This window comes from Microtus oregoni, unplaced genomic scaffold (genome assembly GCF_018167655.1).
Source record: "Microtus oregoni isolate MIOR12 unplaced genomic scaffold, Mior012 000002F_ref0000024, whole genome shotgun sequence".
NCBI lineage: Eukaryota > Metazoa > Chordata > Mammalia > Rodentia > Cricetidae > Microtus > Microtus oregoni.
The window spans coordinates 41,305,543-41,325,231 of record NW_024543061.1 but is presented as its reverse complement, the minus strand read 5'-3'; positions in this window follow the sequence as shown (position 1 = coordinate 41,325,231).

Here is a 19,689-nt window from a genome sequence, read left to right as displayed (position 1 = left end):
TTGGTCTCGCCCACCACTTAAGCTAAGAAAGCTGTTTTTCCTGTGGGAGCCAGGAAGTGTAAGAGTGTGTGTGTGTGTGTGTGTGTGTGTATGAGAGAGAGAGAGAGAGAGAGAGAGAGAGAGAGAGAGAGTTCCTGCTATCCCTTTCATGCTTTTTCCAGCACTTCCCAATGGTGCCAAGCTGGTGGTCAAACCTTCACTACTACATGAGACTTCGGAGACATTTCATATCCAAACTATGTCAGAACACATGTGATGCTTAATCCTGATTGTCCACTTGACAGGATGCAAAGTCACCTAGGAGACACACCTCTGAGCATATCTGCGAGGCTTAACCGAGCAAGGAAGATTCACCCAGAATCTGACAGCACTATCCGTGAGCTGGGGTCCCAGACTGAATAGAAAAGACAAAGTCAGTAGGCGCAGCAACAGCAGTTGTCTCTCTGCTGCCTGATTGCGGAGGTGACTGTGGATGCGGGGAGCTGCCTCAAGCCCCTGGAACCACGCCTTCCCCACTGTGATGGACAGCACAGCTAGTTGACTGTGAGCCAAAATGAGCCCTTCCTTCCTTAAGTTGCTTTGCAGGAATTTTGTCACTGCATTAAGAACAGTAACAATTTTGAAAAACCAAAACCAAAAACCAAAACAAAAGAACAGTAACAAATGTATCTCTGGCTATACAGATTAAAATCAGCTGGCATGACACTAGTGTTGGAAGTTGAGATAAATGGGTACCCTTTGGTGGGTAAGAGGTTGTTCTTTCTCGTGAGGGTGAGGCACTCTTGCCTGTGGCTCTCTCTCCACTAGTGTCTGGTTGCCAAGAGATGATTGTCATGTGACGATACATTTCCACAGGTGTGTTTCAATTTTCTGTGATACTGTCATCCTCACAAGTGCTGATGTGACCGTGGGTCAGGGGTGGGATGGGATGGGGAGGGACATGGCTTTCGAAGTGTGGTCAGATGTGTTTGTGTTCCTGGTGGGTTTTTTGTTTGTTTGTTTTAAACTCTGGACTCCTCCTATCACCTGTGCTTTCTGCTTAGCGCCTGGGGAGGGGATGACTCAGCAGAGACTCTGAGAGCAAGGTGTGTCAGTTCTTGGTTTTGGAGGTTCAGAAGCCTGGCCTGGGGCGGGGAGTGGTGGCCATATCGGTAGCAGGATAGACAGCTTTAATTACAGGCAAGGAAAGCGGAGGAGGCTTCCGGTGTGGGTGCAGGCGTGGGAAGGAGCTCTCTGGATGGAGAAGGATTGAGGGAGGGGATTCAATGATAGAAGGATGTCCTGAGGAGTGCTCAGCACCCAGTTCCTCCTCAGGGGTGCCAGGGCTCACCAGCCAAGGAAGTCACACTGCTCCTGAGGTCATTGCACACCAGCAAGACCTAAGAACTGTCTGACTTGTCCTCCCTGTGGCTGGCTAATGAGGACCTCTTTTCGGGGGGCAGTTAGCACACTCATCAAAGGTGAACCTTCAGCAGTGTACCCAAAGGATACCCCTGGCAGTATCTGAGGATACTGAGGGCATGCACAATGCAGAGATGGGTTAGTTCTCTGGACACCTGCCTGGGGTGGCAGTGACGGAGAGGATAGCATCCCGCCTGGCTGGAATCTGCCATGGTGCTCCATGAGGTGACGTTGCTGATCAAGTACTCTCAGGAGCTCTTCTATCTTTATAGCATGCTTGGAAAGATGGGCTTCCGGTTCCTGTGAAACTGGAGACCCAGCTCCAAATCCACCCGTGGGTTCTCTCTTGGGTGAACTGAACACTGTGCACGCTGATATCAGAAGCCCCTTCTCTTCCTTTCTTTCCCCTCTACTCTTTCAGCCCTGCCAATCCTCTGGAGAGTTTTTTCTCAGCCAGTTGCCCATAGGGTGGGGTCTCCCAGCTGCCACTGCCGTGTTCTGCCTCCAGCCCTTAAATCCACAGGCGTTTTTATTTCAGGAGCTCATTGCTGCAGGAAACAGATGGGACAAAGACAAATAAACAGTGAGAATTTCAAAACGTCCGGAGCCCAGAGCTTGTCAGGCCTATGGCTAAGGGCTTCCTGGGGATGGGCCTGACAACATTGAAGCCACAGCTGTGTGAGCGCCTGGGGTGGCCTGGGCAGGGTAGGAATTGTCCCCTGTAGCTATTACATTATATTATACATTATGTTTTCTGAAAGTGAATTCAGAAAACAGGATGAGACTCAAGGTCCCTCAGGGTTGCCTAAGAGGCAGCAACATGGAGCAGGTCCTATCAGGAAGGTTGGACAGGATGCCCAGAGGCAGACCCAGGCTTAGAACAGGTCAGGGACAGCCTCCCTTCCACCTGGCCCGACCAAAGCCCTGAATTTTGTAACTTATAAGAATAGTAAAGAACTCAAGAGCCAGGTGGACCTCTGTGTGTTAGAGGCCAGCTAGTCTACATAGGGAGTTCCGGGGCAGCCAGCGAGACCACGTCTCAAAATAATAGAAAAGGAATAATAAAGAACAGTGTGTATGTGATTTTAAAAACTCCCCCGGGTGCCCACATGGCTGGAGCTAAGATAGACACTAAAGAGGTACAGGGGCCTTGCCCAGAAAGAGACCTTAGCTGGTGGAGAACACGCAGATACACTCTGGGGTGAATGTACCCACCCAGGGTTTATAAGATACACTGGAGGCAGTGTCTCCAGCACGTTTACTACACCATGTTCGTGGGTTTGATTCCTTTGTTGCTGTGGCTCTCAACAGGAGAACTTTGCTCCCTCCCTGACATTTGGCAACATCTGAGAGATTCTTCAGTTTATTTATTTATTTATTATTCATGCAGTGCATATGTGTATGGGCATGCATGCTGCATGTATTTGGAGGTCAGAGGATGACTTTCCAGAGTTAGTTCTTCTCCTTCCACTATATGGGTTTCAGGGATTGAACTCAGGTCATCAGGCTTGGTGGCAAGCACCTCTACCTACTGAGCCATCTCAGGCCCTTAATTGGCATATTGAGACCAATGGCTTAGCCTAACTTCTGGGGTGCTTCCATTCCGGGCGCTAGGTTGTGACTAACTATTCCAGTAACTATATGAATCCTGAGTCTACCATGCTTAAAACTAAACCATCCAGGGCCCATAGTTGGACGGTTGCTAAGGAACAGTTTGGGCCTTCTCCAAGCCTTAGGAATCAGGGAGGAAGGTTCTATAAGGAAGTCATGTACTCTGGAACAGTAAAGGCTTGTGGCCAACCAAGGGCTTGCTAGCCCTGGTTAGTCACTTCTCTTTTTGTGGATCTATTGTTTCGTGGGAACCTCGTGGGTGGTGACTTTAATCCTCTGAGGATATTGGAGGTAAGCAAAGTCTCAGCCATTTCAGATTGCAAATACTAAGGTTTGCGGGAGTTGACTTTGCCTTTACTTTAGGGCCTAGGCTAAGAAAGGCAGAGTTCATGAACTTGGAGTTTGGGTCCATGTGACCTCAGAACCTGGGAAGCTGTTGTATTCATCACATCGACTTGGTGTGTGCAGCCCAACTGGCTGGGGCTACCTGGCCCTTTGAAAATTATCCAGTGTGATCCAGAGGAGTCCCACTCCTCTACTGCCACTGGACACCTCCCCTGCCTTCCCACCTCTGGCTTGAAAGCATCCAAACATCTGGCAGACTTTAGGAGGCTGTTTCTTTGACAATCTTTGATTTAAAAACTGGTGGAAATTCTGGCCTTCGCATCTATGACATGAGCATCCCAAGTACACAGGCCCCTGGAGACCCTCTGGTCAGCATCTGCTTCTGATTGGGCTTGGGGGAGCATGCTTCCCCACTAACTCCCCTGGCTTCTGATTTATGCCTTATTTAGGAGGCCTGAGGAGCTGTGGCTTGCAGGGTTGAGCCAGGATGGGGTGGTGGGAGAGCCCTGTCAGGCCGAGATTCTGACCTGTCTGGCTGAGCTCCCATCTAGTCAGCCTTTCTTATTTACAGATTCTCCCAACTTGCATGGCCTTCGCCTTCCTGCTTGGCTCAGCCCTGACTGTTTGCAGACAAGCCTCCCTGAGAGGTGATGCTTACTGATGAGCTGAGACTCAAAGGAGGTGAAGGTGTGACTTGTCTTAATCTCATGGCTGGAAGCACCAGCTTAGCAGGTATTCAGATCTGGACACCAGAACCCTTCCTCAGATCCACGATGCTACCCTGTGCATGAGGGAGCTTTAAAATATGTAATCAGGAGCCCCAGATTCCAGCCTCAGAGCCACCATGGTTGGCTCCTGTAGACAGAAACCTGAAGGTTTTCAACCAAAAGCGCTGTCTCCCATTGCGTCTCTTCCTTGTTCGCTCTGCCACAGCCCTGCTGTCTCTTTCCTGTTTCTTCCAGCCTCATTGAGATCTAATTCATTTACATCCTCCTCTTTGAAGCCTACAGTGGAGTAGTTTAGCATCTGGGTGGAGTTGTGCAGTGATCTTTACCAGCCTGTCTGAGATTTTTTTTTTTAATATTTATTTATTTATTATGTATACAATATCCTGTCTGTGTGTATCCCTGCAGGCCAGAAGAGGGCACCAGATCTCATTACAGATGGTTGTGAGCCACCATATGGTTGCTGGAAATTGAACTCAGGACCTTTGGAGGAGCAGGCGATGCTCCTAACCGCTGAGCCATCTCTCCAGCCCCATGAGATTTTTTTTTTTAAGAATAAATTTTTAACTTTATTTTATGCGAATTGGTATAAAGGTGTCAGATAGATCCCCTGGAACTGGATTTTTAGACAGTTGTGAGCTGCCATGTGGTTGCTGGGAATTGAACCCGGGTCCTCTGGAAGAACAGTCAGAGTTCTTAACCGCTGAGCCATCTCTCCAGCCCCTGTCTGAGATTTTCATTGTCCTTCAAGAGACCCAGTCCCCACTTATAGTCACTCCCACACACTCCTGTGCTAGCTAGGAAGTGCTAGCTACTTAGCTACTTCCTTTTTCTTTTTTTTTTTTCTTTTTTTTTTTTTTTAAATATTTGTTTATTATGTATACAATATTCTTTCTGCGTGTATGTCTGCAGGCCAGAAGAGGGCACCAGACCTCATTACAGATGGTTGTGAGCCACCATGTGGTTGCTGGGAATTGAACTCAGGACCTTTGGAAGAGCTGGCAATGCTCTTAACCACTGAGCCATCTCTCCAGCCCCAGCTACTTCCTTTTTCAATAGACTTGCTGTTCTGAGCACTGATGCGTCTGAAACTACGGTCTTTCGTGTGTGTGACTGCTTCTTGATATTTCAAGATTTATCCATGTTATGTCATAAATCAGTACTCCATTCGTTTTTCATGACCAGATAATATTTTGTTGTATGGATGTACTGGTTTGTTTATCCATTCATGGTCTTTTGCTTTGATTCTACTTTGGGAGTCTTATGAATAATGCTGTTGGAACTGTTAGTGCTTCCTGCGGGGGCCCTTCTTGTGGGGTTTCTTGACAACACCGAGCAGGCTTCCCTCAGGAAGTCTTCTCTGAGTGCTTCTTGTCTGCTTACCGCTCCACGGTCCGCTTCACACCTCCACCCACATTGCCCCCTAATCATCTTTTGCTGGGCGTTCCCAACTCTTCTCAGCTTTAGGTCTGTCTTCTCTTAAGGGGAAGGGGGCTAGGTCTCACTCTGTAGCCTAGGTCAAGCCAGAATTCACTAGATAGCCCAGACCATCCTGGGGCTTGCAGAAATCCTCCTGCCTCTGCTGGGTTACTGGCACCGGCCACTTAGGTGTCTGTGTTGACCTTGTCATCCCTGAGATTATTATGCACTTGTGTGAGCATGCGTGTTTCCCCTCTGATCTGTGAATGAGCATTGCATGAGAGTAGGGCTCTCCTGCCTCTTGCTCGTTCTCAGCCGAACCTTCAATGGCTGCATACAGAAGGTACTCAGTAAGCACCTGAATGAATGAAACAGAGACCTTGTGATGAACGAAGCTGCTCTAAAAGCTCCCAGGGTTCTTCTTCCAGAGCTGCCACAGAGGCAGCTTCTCAGCTTTGTCCTCATTCTCATCCATAGGTGAGCGGGGACCAAGCAACAGCCTCCCAGGGCATCATGGCATGAAGCGAGGGCTCCATGGCTCCTTGTGAGTGCATCCTTGGCCTGGAAACGTTATTGGAGTGGTTAGGGTCTGAGCCCAAGCCCTGGAGCCCTCATACACTAGGCTTGGCCATCTTCCTCCATAGGCCAGTTAAACAAGCAATAGTGAAAGCAGAGAGAGTGAATTTCTTCATGGTGGTCATGTTGGGAAGAGGCACAAATAAAGAGCTTCAGTGACTTCCCAATTCCATCTTCAGAGTCCTGACATGATGTCTAGTTAGAGGGTGAGAGGTATGTATAGCTAAGCGGTCCTGGTCCAGGTGGTGGTCATCCGTGTCATGTCCCATCCCTGTCCCTGCCCCCCCCCCCCGCCCCAGTGCCCAACACACATTGGTTCATTCTTGTCTGGGTTCTGGTGTCCTCTGTAAGGTGGTCTGACAGGCTGTCAGAAATCTCTCCCTGGAAAACAGGCACTCCCTCTGGCTGGCACCAGGCCCAGACTTTTCTTCGCCCAGCATGTGGTTCTGGAGGAAGTTGCAATTTCTTGGCGCCCATTGCTTCAATAGTCTGATAGCCAGAAGAAAAGGTATGAGTTTGGTATCAAAATATCCCTTCCCCTGTCAGGACTGTTCTAGGAGCTGCTTGAAAGCTCCTTCATACCCAGCCGTATTTTTTTTTTTTTTTTGCCTCTGTCCCTCTATCTGTGCGGTGGGATGGATAGGCTATTCCTCCTTCCTGGATGGTTAGGAGCCTCAGCATGGACAGGCGAGTACCAGGTCAGCACCAGCTTTAGTGTCTTTGCTCTGTGTCTTCCCAGAGCAGGTAAGTGAGGAGACAGAGCACAGGGCTGGACAGGATGGGGACCAGAGCATAGGGCTGGACAGGATGGGTGTTGTGGGAGCTGCGGGCCTCTTCCCACAGCCCGGCTCCCGGCCACCGACTAGCTTATGCCCCGAAATAACAACACACAAACTGTATTCTTTTTAACACTGCTTGGCCCATTAACTCTAGCCCTTATAGGCTAATTCTCATATCCCGATCAACACATCTCTAATAATCTGTGTAGCATCAGTCTTACCGGAAAAGATTCAGCATGTCTGACCTGGCAGCTTGCTTCATGGCGTCTGCCCGGGAGAGGGGAGCATGGCCTCTGAGCTCACTTCCTCTTTCTCCCGGCATTCTGTTCTGTTTACTCCTCCCACCTATGTTTTAACCTATGAGGGCCAAGCAGTTTCTTTATCAATGACCTTCCTCCATCAGATGGGGACCAGAGCATAGGACTGGACAGGATGGGGACCAGAGCATAGAGCAGGACAGGATGGGGACCAGAGCATAGGGCTGGACAGGATGGGAACCAGAGCAACCACAGCCCCTAAGTGGGCTCCGGGAGGGGATAATGACCCCGTTGGGTCAGCAAGGAAACTGCCTCTCAAGGGAGAGGTAAGGGGCCCAGCCTGCTTCCTTCCTGTCTCCCAGAATCTCAGCTTGTTTCTGTATCCTCCTCTTCTGTCCTCATCCTCTTCCCAGGCTTAATTGGGCAGCTGTAGAGGCTCCATAGGCACTTAACCTTCTCTGAGGCCTCTGGGGAGAGAATTAGTGCTAATCCTCGGCTGCCTCCCTGCCTGGCTCAGGAAGTGTCAGAGGGCAGAGCCAGGCCATTGCCTCCCAGGGAGACAGAATCCTTGCTCTTCTGTCCTGCAGCAGTTGGGGACAAAGCCCAGCCAGTCACTGTTCTTCTGCCCCCTTCTTCCTCTGATCCCGGACCAGTCTGAAGAAGAATGCAGTGGGTACCAGGGTCATTACACTTTCTAGTGGAAACTTTTCTGACGAGAAATGGGCCGGGGTGATGGGTGAGTTCATAAAGCGCTTGCCGTGCAAGTATAAGGGCCCGAGTTCAGATCCCTGGCTCCCAGCTGCGCATAAATCTCTGATCTCATCTCTGGGGAGGCAGAGAGAAGGGGATCCCTGAAGCTCACTGGCCAGCCAGGCTAGCCCCATCCGTGAGCACCAGATTCAGCGAGACCTTCCCCCTCAGAAAAACAAGGCAAAGAGGGACCAAGGAAGACACGTCCTCAAACTCTGGCTTCTGCACAGGCACCCACCCCTCTCCATGTACTTCTGCATTCATAAAGATGAGCATATGCCACAGACCTGCCCAGTATACCTCAATATGATCTTTGCAACATATTAATATGCATAGGTATGTGTGTCTCGTGAGTATGTGTACCATGTGGAGGCCAGAGGAGGTTATCAAGCATCTTTATCACTCCAGCTTTGTTCTTTGAGACAGGGTCTCTCACGGAACCTGAAGTTTTCCTGCCCGTCTCAGTTGCTCAAATTCTGGGACTAAAAGGAATGCCCAGCTATACTCAGCTTTTTAAGTGGATGCCAGGGATTTGAACTCAGGCCCTTGTGCTTGCACAGTAAGTGCCCTTACAGAACCTTCTCATGAGCACCGTTTTCAGCAAGATAAACCTTACATTCTTCTGTGCATACTGAACTTCCAAATTTGATGTGTATACTTTGACAGCAAATCTCAGCTTGCATACAGAAACACTGGATCTGTGTTTAGCTCTCATAAAGCTGAAATAGTTAAAAAAAAAAACAACGACAACAAACAACAACAACAACAACAACAACAACAAAAAAACCCAAGTCACCCTAGAGCCATATAACAGTTTCCCACAGTGGCATCAAACATCAGGGTCTTAGGTTAACTTTAACTTAATTACAGTGAAATATTCTGAGTGTCTCAGCTCATCGTTTATACTCACCACTTAGCAAGGTTTGGGAGACCCCATGGAACTAGTCAGTACTGTGTATGATGAAGCAGCTCTAGCCTTGGCCTGGAGTTCCTACAGCTGTTACAGCTTTCCCCAGAAAAGTGGGAGGTGTAGAACCAGAAGAGGTAGAAACTTGGCCTCTAATTTGTTGTGTGACTTGAGTAAGGTTTTTTTGTTTTTTGTTTGTTTTGTTTTGTTTTTGTTTTTCCTAGACAGGGTTTCTCTGTACAATAGCTCTGGTTGTCCTGGAACTCATTTTGTAGACCAGGCTGGCCTCGAACTCACGGAGATTCTCCTGCCTCTGTCTTCAAAAAGCTGGGATTAAAGATGTGCACTACCATTGCCCTACTGATCGGGGTAAGTGTTTTGGTCTCTGAGCCTTTTCTTTCCTAGCTGTGAAACACTTTCATTCAAATACAGTAAGTTCTTCCAGCTGCCCATGGTTCGAGCTAGGCTTTAGGAGTGCACTGTGCAGGCCCCCTGTGTTCTTTTCTCCATTTCAGGGGTAGGAAACAACGTGGTGACAACAGCAGTGGTCACTGATGTTTGTGGAGCCCCGACTATGTGGCAGGCATTGCTGGGAGTCCTGACAGAGGCCAGCACCTTTTCATAACCAGATACCTTCACGAGTGGGCGGTGCTGGCATCTCCGATGGAAATCTCACTACCTTATCTGAGGTCACTCAGCCTGTCAGCGGATGGATTTGAACCCAGACTGCCTGATGACATACACAGTCTTACATCACCCCTCATTCCTGTGAGAACTGGAAGCTGTGGGGCTAGGGGCTGGGAAGAGGAAGTGGAACAAATGAGGAGGGGCTGCTGTGGTAGAGAAGGGCCCCTTCAGTATCTCCTGTGGCTTTGTCCAGGGCTATCTCTGCTCTGGCTTGGGAGGTGGAGGGAGGCAGAGGGAGGCCTTCAGTAGGGTACGATGGGCCACATGGCCCAGCTCAGATCTGCTCTGCAGTGTGTGGGCAAGTCTGGTCACAGCTGCTGGCACAGACAAGCCTGCCAGGCCAGTGTGTCACATGGGCTGGGAGCAGTGGCTGAGCTGAAGCCCAGGACCTGGGCCAGGGACCCCAGCCAGCAAGGCAGCAGGCTTCAGCTTTAAACCACGCTTCCGCCTCTGTCTGTGTGTTTTCTGGGTTGGGGCCATATCTTATCCTTCCCTCTGAGCCCCTCTCCCAACCCTGTTCTGCATTTCCCTTCTTCCTTACCACCCATCCACCCACTTGGCATTTGTTAATGGTATGGTAGATGCTACCCTTGACAAGTTCTATGCATGCTGGAAGATGCTCCAGTCCCCTGTAAATGTTACAGTTATTTTCTTGGTTGTTTGTTAGTCCTTGAGCCAATTTCATGTAGGCCAGGCTGGCCTCAAATTTGTTATATAGCCAAAGATAGCCTTGAACTTCTGATCTTTGTGCCTCTACCTCCTGAGGGCTGGGATTATAGGTGTGTGCTACGATGCTTGCTTTATGTGGTGCTGGGAATTGAACCCAGCACTTTGTGCATAGTGATACTTTGCCACTGAGCTATAGTCCTATTATGTTCTGTTTGGATGGACCCATGAGTAAACCTATAATGTAGGATTAGAGAGAAGACGTGAACTCTAGGAGTAATTCTGAATTTGGGAAATGAGGTGTGCTCTCCATATGGAACAACTAGAGACCCAGTTTGTAGACAAGCAATGTATTTGGCAGATGTCTGCGTCTCTGGGATGCAGAGGATTCAGGCCTATGGATAAAGTATACAGTTCTGGCCTTGTTCAGCTATCACTGCAACTCTGTTACAGCAGGGCTTGCTCCGAGAGTCCCCTTGCTTGGTTCATCCTCTGTTCTATGTAGAATCGTCAGACCATGAGAAGGGATCGGGTGCTGCGGTTTGCAAGGGCCATGTCCTCTACAGGCTTGGCCATGGGCTCCTCAGCTGGTGGTACTGTTTTGGAAGGATGTGGAACCTGTCGGAAAGTAAGCCTGGTTGTGGAAGTTGGTCATAGAAGGCCAGCCTGGGGTGCTATATCCTGTTTCAGACTCAAGCTCTCTCTGAACCCCGGTTTGCTGAGCTGGTTTGTATCCTGACTCATGTTTCCGCTGTCATGAGCTGTATCATGCCTTCCCCTCTGTCATGGACTGTACACGCTCAAACCCTGAGTCAGAATAAACCTTCCCTCCCTTAAGTTGTTTCTGTTAGGCATTTTGTCACAGGGGCAGGAAAATAACATACCAGGGGACCAACTTCCTGCTGTAGTAATAATGGCGTGGAGTCAGGGATGAGCAGGGATGGTCCCCCCTACCACCTTCCCATTTCCCCTCGCCCTTTCTTTTTTCCTTCCTTCGTTCCTTCTTTCTCCCTCCCTTTCCTCCTCCCCCTCCCTCCTTTCATTCCTTCCTCAGCTGTTTACTGAGCATCTACTAGGTCTCCCAAGGCTCTTGAGTCCAGTGTAGGAGACCTTGTTCACAGAAGCCTATGCTTTACCCTTTGTGTAAAGAGTAGGAAGGGCAGGGAAGGTGCTGAGAGCCTCAAGGAGGGTCCTGCCATGCTGTTATATAGACTGTTGGGGCTAGGAAGGCATGGGGGTTTGGGAGGGAGAGCTAATGGGGCCCTGAGACATTGGTGGATGCTATGTGGATGAAAAAGGCAGGGAAAATGGTCCAGGGAGAGGCAGCTGTTTGTACAAAGGCATAGAGGCAGAAGAATCGAGACCCCTGCACCCTCACCTACGCTGTGGGTGCACAGTTGTTCTTGGAAGAATCTGCCTGGGGAATCCTACAGAGCTGGGAGAGGGGAGACAAACGAAGGGTCTGATAAGTTCTGCAAGGCAGTGGATGTTACTGGAGGATCCCTGGGGAGCTTTTAAGCAGTTACAAGCCACTGAGTTAAGAGCTTCAGTGTATATTTTAGAAGGACCACGTTGCCTTCATCTTCAGTAATCGAGAGAAGGGGAAGTGAAGCCTGCGAGGCAAAGGAAGGGACAGTTAAAAGACAAGGGTAAGCTGGTTGTGACCTACAAGGAGAGACTGGCAAGGGAGATGGAGAAATAGATGGAAACCAAGGCCAAGATCAAGGACATTGACGCCAGTGACTGGAAGAGAGAAGGGTCTCAGCTCCACGGTGTGAGCAACTGCACAGGTTGGTGGGAGCTGCGAGTTTGGGCTAGATGAAGATCCGGGGGTCTTAGCGGAACCCTACCATGGTAGTTTGGTTGCTGAAACTGCAGGTCCAGAGATGGGAGCCTATGAAGTGAGGGAGAAGGTGGCAGTGGCTGAGGGAGAGGTGTCATATGAGGGCATGAGGGCCATTCCGTGTGGAGACAGAGTTCTTATCTCTTGCACTTGTCTGTGGTGTGAATTTCAGACAGTCAAGTCTCCTCTGGGATGTCATATTCCTGGCTGTGAAGTGCCGAGATCCCTTCTCTGAGCAAGGGCTGGCTGTCGGAGCAGGCGGTTGTTACCTCTTTCTTTACACACAGTAGTCCCGCTGTGGTTTGTTTTGTTGTTTGGCCTTTGCGTAAGCTTTGATTTAAAGCAAGGGACCCGTGACTCTAGAGTCCACTGAGGGGATGACCTCTAACCCCACTGCTCTGTGCTTTGGCAGGAGGAAGGGTACACCCTGCTGAGAGTTTCTCAGTGCCAGTCGGGGTAATCAGCGCAGACTGTCTAGCCAGGGACCCTCTCAGCCACTGTACCCATGAAGCCCTGAATGTTATACCTTCTCTAGGTCCCTGAGGGGGAACCAAGGCCATTTACCTCTATCCACACTTGCTGTTGGTGAGGCACTTGCTTGGGGTTGCACCAAGGACTCCGACGCTGGGTGTCGGTGAGGATCAAGGACTGTGATTGATTGGTAGTGTCTGCTGTGGTCTCCAGAGAGCAGAGAGCTGTGTGTGCGCTTCAAATCCTCTAGATTTAATCCAATCTTTGGGCTTAACAGTGACAGACACAAACTCACCTCATTTCACAATCCCCAGAGGCTCTCGTGTGTGCTTTCTCTTCTTTCTCCTCCTTTTGTTGTCGAGGACTTCAAAGGTCCTTCTTGGCCCACTTCCCTGTAGACTGGTCACTTCCGGAAATGAGTAGGCTTTACTATGGAGGAAGCCAGACCATTCAGTGAGTCCCTAGTCTTCCAGAATTAGGAGGTTAGTCATGTTGATCAGGTGGGCTCAGGACCAGGGAAGCATTAGGCTTTTTTTTTTTTTTTTTTTTTTTTTTTTTTTTTTTTTTGCAGAGACCTCAGCTGGGTCTCCAAGGCCATGCCAAGGAGGCAGTGACTGGGAGCCTTGACCCCATTTCCTGCATCGTGAGTTATAAGGTCTGGTGGCACCAATGAAATCGACGTGGGACAAAGAAAGGCAATGACACAGCTTCTCCAGGAAGGAGCCCTTCTGGTGCCACCTCCACACAAAGATGCTCATCACAGGACAGAAGCAGGTGTCCCAGAGAACAGTGGAAACAGCCAGACACAGAACAAGAAGACAATCAAAGCCATTCTGCTCCACGCCCTACGTATATTCTTTAGCCATAGGTGAGGTGAGGTGATGTCGGGTGGCCTGGGTCATGGGTAGCTCCAGGGTTGCTATAGGGGATCGAGGCCAGGGAGTGGCCTGTGTGTGGCTCGGGTAGCAGTTTTTGCCAACCCAGTTGGGAAGGGCGGAGTTTTCAGCAACTTGAGTTGGTGCTACCTGGTGATTGTCAGCAGGGACCCCTCGCTCCTTTGATCGTACAGTAGAGGGTGATGGAAGTCCTGGCACAGGAGAACTGCTGGGGGTGGATTGGGCATAACTGTGTCTAAATGATATTCATGTCTACCTTTGGAGGTCTGTTGTTCCTGGGAGGTAGGCTGGACACGGCCCCCCACACCTGCTCCTTTATCTTTGCTCATGGGTGTGCAGTAGCCACAACACCTAGATGTGGTGTATCGGCGTAAATAAATGCAATGCAGATATTAAAGAACATTTACAACTTTAATGATAAACTTACAGAACCTAGGTTCCCGCGTTGCCCAGGAGGTAGGAAAGGAAAAAAGGGCGGAGCCGCCTCCCGCGTGCCCATTTATTGGTATGCATTCGCCCGAGGCAAACCCGCCTCCTCAAGGGGCTGGCTTAACCCTACATCTCCCCCTTTTGTCTAAATAAGACAGAACTAAACCAAATATAACTATAAACAATAATAACAAATGATAAATATAACAAACAATATTGAGAACAAAAGTTTTGCTAGACATTCTATCTCAAGGAGTCTAAATAATGTAGAGAGTAGTTATAGTTTTCCATTGTTATGATAAAAGATAAAGTAGATATAAATATTGTAACTGGAATTCTTGCTTGATAACTGTTTTGCTATATGTAATTTTGCTATGTTAAAGTTAAAGCCTTCCTTTTTTTTGTTTAAACAGAAAAAAGGGAAGTGATGTGGGAGTGTCATATATCAATCTGTTGATTTCATTGGTTAAGCAATAAAGAAACTGCTTGGTCCTCATAGGTTAAAACATAGGTGGGAGGAGTAAACAGAACAGAATGCTGGGAGGAAGAGGAAGTGAGGTAAGATGCCTCAGACAGAGACGCCATGCTCCCCTTGCCAGGACAGACGCACGCGGTAAGCGCACCTAGCTGTGCTACATAGAATATTAGAAATGGGCTAGTCCAGGTGCGAGAGCTAGCCTAGAAGAGGCTAGATAGAAATGGGCCAAGCGGTGTTTAAAAGAATACAGTTTCCGTGTAATTATTTCGGGTAAAGCTAGCCATGGGGGCAGCCAGGTGCCGGGGAGGCAGCCCGCCACTCTTATTACTACAACAGATGGCGCCCAGACGTGATGGACTAAATCCACTTAAAAACCTGAATAGGCTTAAAAATAAGAAAGAGAGAGTTTAACACAGATTTTTGCTGTTTGTTGGTGGCGTGCTGTAGAGAGATTTCCTGATTCGGCAACAGCAGCATAGAAAATGCTGCGTCATTTTAAAGCACAGCTTCCTGGGGCTGTGCTGCCAGCGTGAACTCTGGCTTTAAAGCATTTCAAAGGCTTTTTAGGGGACTGTATGTTTCTGTTCCCGCTTGGGATCGGAAGGAGAGTGCTCTGAGACCCCTCGGATGGATGGCTCAGCGCTCCCCACCTGCACCTGGGCAGCCGGCCGAATCAGGCTTAGGCAGGCGGAAGAGCATGGCGGATTCCGGCTCTGCGTGTCAGATTTGGCTATAACTTGGATAAAAAGAATTTCTGTGCTGCATGCTCAGTCTTAGAATTAAAGTGCTGAGTGCCGCTCCTACCTGGCGACCCCAGAGCTAGCACAAAATGGTACGTCTTCCATTTTGAAAATTTCCTGACTCAGCAGCAGGAAAAAACTGGCTGTTTTAAAATGCTGGCTTTCTGGGCTTTGCCGCCATTGCAATCTCTGTCTGGCTCCTGTGGGAGACAGAGCTTTTGAATGGAGCGTTTGGAGTAAAGTGCTACAATTTGTTTGATGGGAACTAGACTGCTGTGTGCCTAAAAGGGGGACATTGCATGCCGCAGCTCAGAGGCACAAGCAGCTCCTCCATGCTAGTGGTGCAATGTGCAATGTGCAAGGATCAGAGGCACGAGCGGCTCCGCCATGTTGGACTGGGTGGGGCCAGCAGGCAGTACCTGTTTTTGACCTAGGAATGTCACAGCTTAGATTCTTAAGCACCTAGTGATTTAAAGGCGCAAATCAAAAGTGCTCCTGGATAGTAAAAAAAAAAATTACAGATTCACAATAAAACAGATTCAGACACTGTTGGATGATGAATGTATGTAGGCTTGGGAGAGAGAAGAAAAAGAATATGGAGAATAAAGTTAATGGTTTAAAAAAAAGGTAAAGTCTTTAAAGAGACAAAGTACAGATAGTTAAGAGAGTAAAAGAAATAAAGAAAAATAAGCCATGTAAAAATGGAAAATTCACAGAGAGTCTGGATTATGTACATTGTGTTTTCTTTAAAATTTTTGACTGTGAAGGAGCTAAGTACAGAGAGACATTTCATTACATGGGCTGCCAAGCTAAACCAGAATGGATATAAGGGTATTACGATTTCAAAATTTGGGTCTACGGATATGATGCTTTGGAGAGGGTCTTCTTTTGTTTTCACAGAGGACCAGACCCTGTGGATTTCATCTATCCCGATATGGTATGATAGACCACGACCTCCCGAAAAGTTCCTGTGAACACCCTCAAAAATTACTTTGCTCAACTGCCAACTGAGATGACCCTGGCACACAGGTTATACCATGAAAGACTTAATTAACAACGCCCCCATTCAGCAGGAAGCAGTTTGGAGAGAAAAAACTGCACCCATGTTCCCAAATATGGTTTATAAACGTTCTTTAACATTTAAAGGGGGATATGATATAGATATGAATAATTTGTATTAGTATAGATTTTGCTTTATTGATAGAGATTTAAGGTCAATTTTGTTATATGTATATGTATTTCTGATCTTGATTAAGGTATTGTGATTGTGTAGTTCATTTTTAAAATGTAATGTATAATTAGGAAATATAGGTTGTTGATGGATAATCATAAATAATAGTCAAGTTTGTAGTCATGTTACTTAGATTTTCTAGATATATAGAGATATATTTCAGATAGGCATTCTTCATATCTTTCAAAGACTGCAGAATATGGCATTTAAAATATTTTAATAACTTAGGACTTTTCATGACAATGAGACATGTCTGCTCCTGGCAGCACCAATCTACTTCAAGAGGAAGATGGGCATCGAAGAGGATCCTTATGGAGTTTGATAGCCATTTGGGCAAGAAACTGCTCTTGCCTGGACTATTGCATAAACTGGACACAGAGAACCCGCAGAGAGAGGACTACTGAACTTGCCTAAAGGTGAGATGATCTTTCAGGGTTCCTGACTCATGAAAGAGTTTGCGAGACATTATGCAGGATACAGCAGAAAGTGACTGAACTGTCTTTGGAATTTCCTGCTTGATAAAAATGTCTGCTGGATACTATGGGCCTGAAGGCTGAAGATGGATGCCCCAATGGTACAGAGGAACTTTGGGTGGCTGTACAGGCAGGTAGATGTCTCTGTCATTTCTAGAGTTTGGATTTCTTGTTTGCTTAGGTAATATTATATCCTTCTGGAGTCTTTGATGGAGTTGAAGAATGGATAGATAGTTATAGTTTTCCATTGTTATGATAAAAGATAAAGTAGATATAAATATTGTAACTGGAATTCTTGCTTGATAACTGTTTTGCTATATGTAATTTTGCTATGTTAAAGTTAAAGCCTTCCTTTTTTTTGTTTAAACAGAAAAAAGGGAAGTGATGTGGGAGTGTCATATATCAATCTGTTGATTTCATTGGTTAAGCAATAAAGAAACTGCTTGGTCCTCATAGGTTAAAACATAGGTGGGAGTAGTAAACAGAACAGAAGGCTGGGAGAAAGAAGCTGAGTCAGGAGTCGCCATGATTCTCCCATTCCAGGCAGATGCAGGTTAAGATCATTCCTGGTAAGCCAGCTTGTGGGCTACATAGATTGTAAGAAATGGGCTAGTCCAGGTACGAGAGTTAGCCGAGAAAAGGCTAGATATAATGGGCCAAGTGGTATTTAAAAGAATACAGTTTCTGTGTAATTATTTCGGGTATAAAGCTAGCCGGGTGGCGGGAAGCAGCCCCGCCACTCCTTGTTACTACAATGTGGAGAGATAGCTGGACCTAGAGATATGGCAGAATGCTTGCCATGTGGCAGGATGCTTAGGACTTACTTGACAAGTCACACCTATCTCAAGGAGTTATTGAAGATTATGTTAACGTGTGGAATGACATGTAACTGATTGTTGCAATCATTGGCCTGTCTACATGTGTGTCTGGATGTTCTTTAAAAATACAGTGGTTAGAAGAGGGAAACCTGGAGATTCTTTCTAATCTGGAAGTGGAGTGTCTTGAAACATTCTATTTTTCTAAGGTTCTTAAACTTGAGGTTGCATTGGCATTGCTTGAAAGGCTTGTTAAAACACAGATTGGGGTCCCGTCCCAGGAAACCCAGAGCAGGGTTGAGTACCTCTCAGAGGCTTTCAGATCTGCAGCTCCAAGTAGCAGATGACTGAACCTTCTGTGCACACACTTGACCTCAACTGTGAGACCTGTTCCACTCTGGTCACATGACCCTTTCTACCGAAGCAAGAGCTGACCCAATCTTTTGCAATCAGACCAAAGAACTTGACAGGGAGGGGCAGTGACCCTACTCCCTTGTGGACTAATACCATCTTACAACTAGGGCTGGGAAAATATCTGTTGAAGGAAAGGTAGGAGCTGGCTTTTAGGGGTCTTAATCAGGAAGCCTCTCACAATAGCATCAAACCAGGGACCCTCTTTTCCAGTTGCCTGGAACCCCTGAGCAGGTGTCCCCTCTCTTTACTGCAGCATCCGCCCTGCAGTCCAGTGTTCCCCTGTTCTTGACTCAACAGTGATCTTGTGTGCATTTTCCTGTGTTGATAAATATTCTCCCACCACACTGTTCTCTGCGTTGCATAGTTCTCCCTTGTATGGATGTAAGTGAAGGAACAATGTGAGCCAGTAGAACAGGAAGGGGGATTCAGTCTAAGGGGGCCGAGTGCCATGGAGACTGTAATGAGGGATACAAGAACTTTCCTATAATCTCTGTTCAGATGTACCTATGAAAGCTACGTTTCCCTTTGGATTGGATTTTTTTTCTTTTATTTATAAAAAGTTTGTTTGTTTGTGACAGGGTCTCCTGTCCACAAACTCAACACATAGCCAAAGGTGAGCTTGGTCTTCTGATTCTCCTGAGCTCTGGGATGAAGGCATGTGCCACCATGCCTGAGAAATGTAGTCATAGGGACAGAACTTAGGGCTTTGAGCATGTAAGGCGGGTACTCTGTCCAATAAGCTGAGTACCCATACTGTCCCTTGGGGTTTTGTTTCCTCTCTGGTCACACGGCTTCCAGCATGGTTGCCTACACTCTCTGCTCTCCAGGTACAGGTCCTGCCATGTTGCCAGTCTGTTTGTTTCTTAGTCTTTAGTGACCTGTGGTAATTGCCTTCTTATTGCTGCAACAGACTCTCCAGAGGAAGCAAAGTTCATGATGGGGGGGGGGGGTGGGTGGCGAGGGATGACAGTCAAGTAGTTAAAGAAGTTCGGGCCATGGTAGTGGTCTTGGAAGGTTAGACCTAGAATGTCAACTTCAAGGCCTACCACTGCAGGCCCATTTCAGCTAGCCGGACCACAGTCCCCAGGGTGCTACAACCTCCCCAAACGGCCATCCACTAGAAACCAAATGTCCAAGCACACAAGCCTATGGAAGATGTTTTACACGCAAACCATAACATAACCCTACAGGGACTCTGATTGGCCCCTCTAGGACCACGTGGTTATGTCTATACTGTGAAAGAGAAGGGCCACACCCCACTGTGATTGCTAGGCACTAGGGCAGTGAGATGCTCATGTCAAGGTGGGCCATGGCCACTCCCAGTGGTCCTGTCCTGCATGCCTTCCATTTGTCTCTCCATTTCTCCACTTACATCTGACTTCAGTTTCAAGCTAGTGAATCCATTTGGGTCCTGTGGACCTTTCTAGCCTCATATCAGGGAGCTTTGACCGACTTAACCTCATCTCTCATCCATTAGGGATAATGGCTCACAGACCCATCACAGGCTTGTCTGCTGTCTCAGAACATTTAATCCTGACAGCAGGATTTGAGCAGAGGTAGGTTTCACCCACCGGGGTCTTATTGAATATCAGCAAGTCTGTTCATGATCTGAAAAGCAGCTGAAAAAATAAATATAATTAAAAAGCTAACTCAGGCCAACGCTCTCTGATACTGTTTTACAGGGGCGCATAATGAACGCTAAGCTCCATGCATCAGCGCCAAAAAGCAAAATAAATTCTTGGAGTCGATCTGTTTCCTGCCTGCAATGCATTTGCC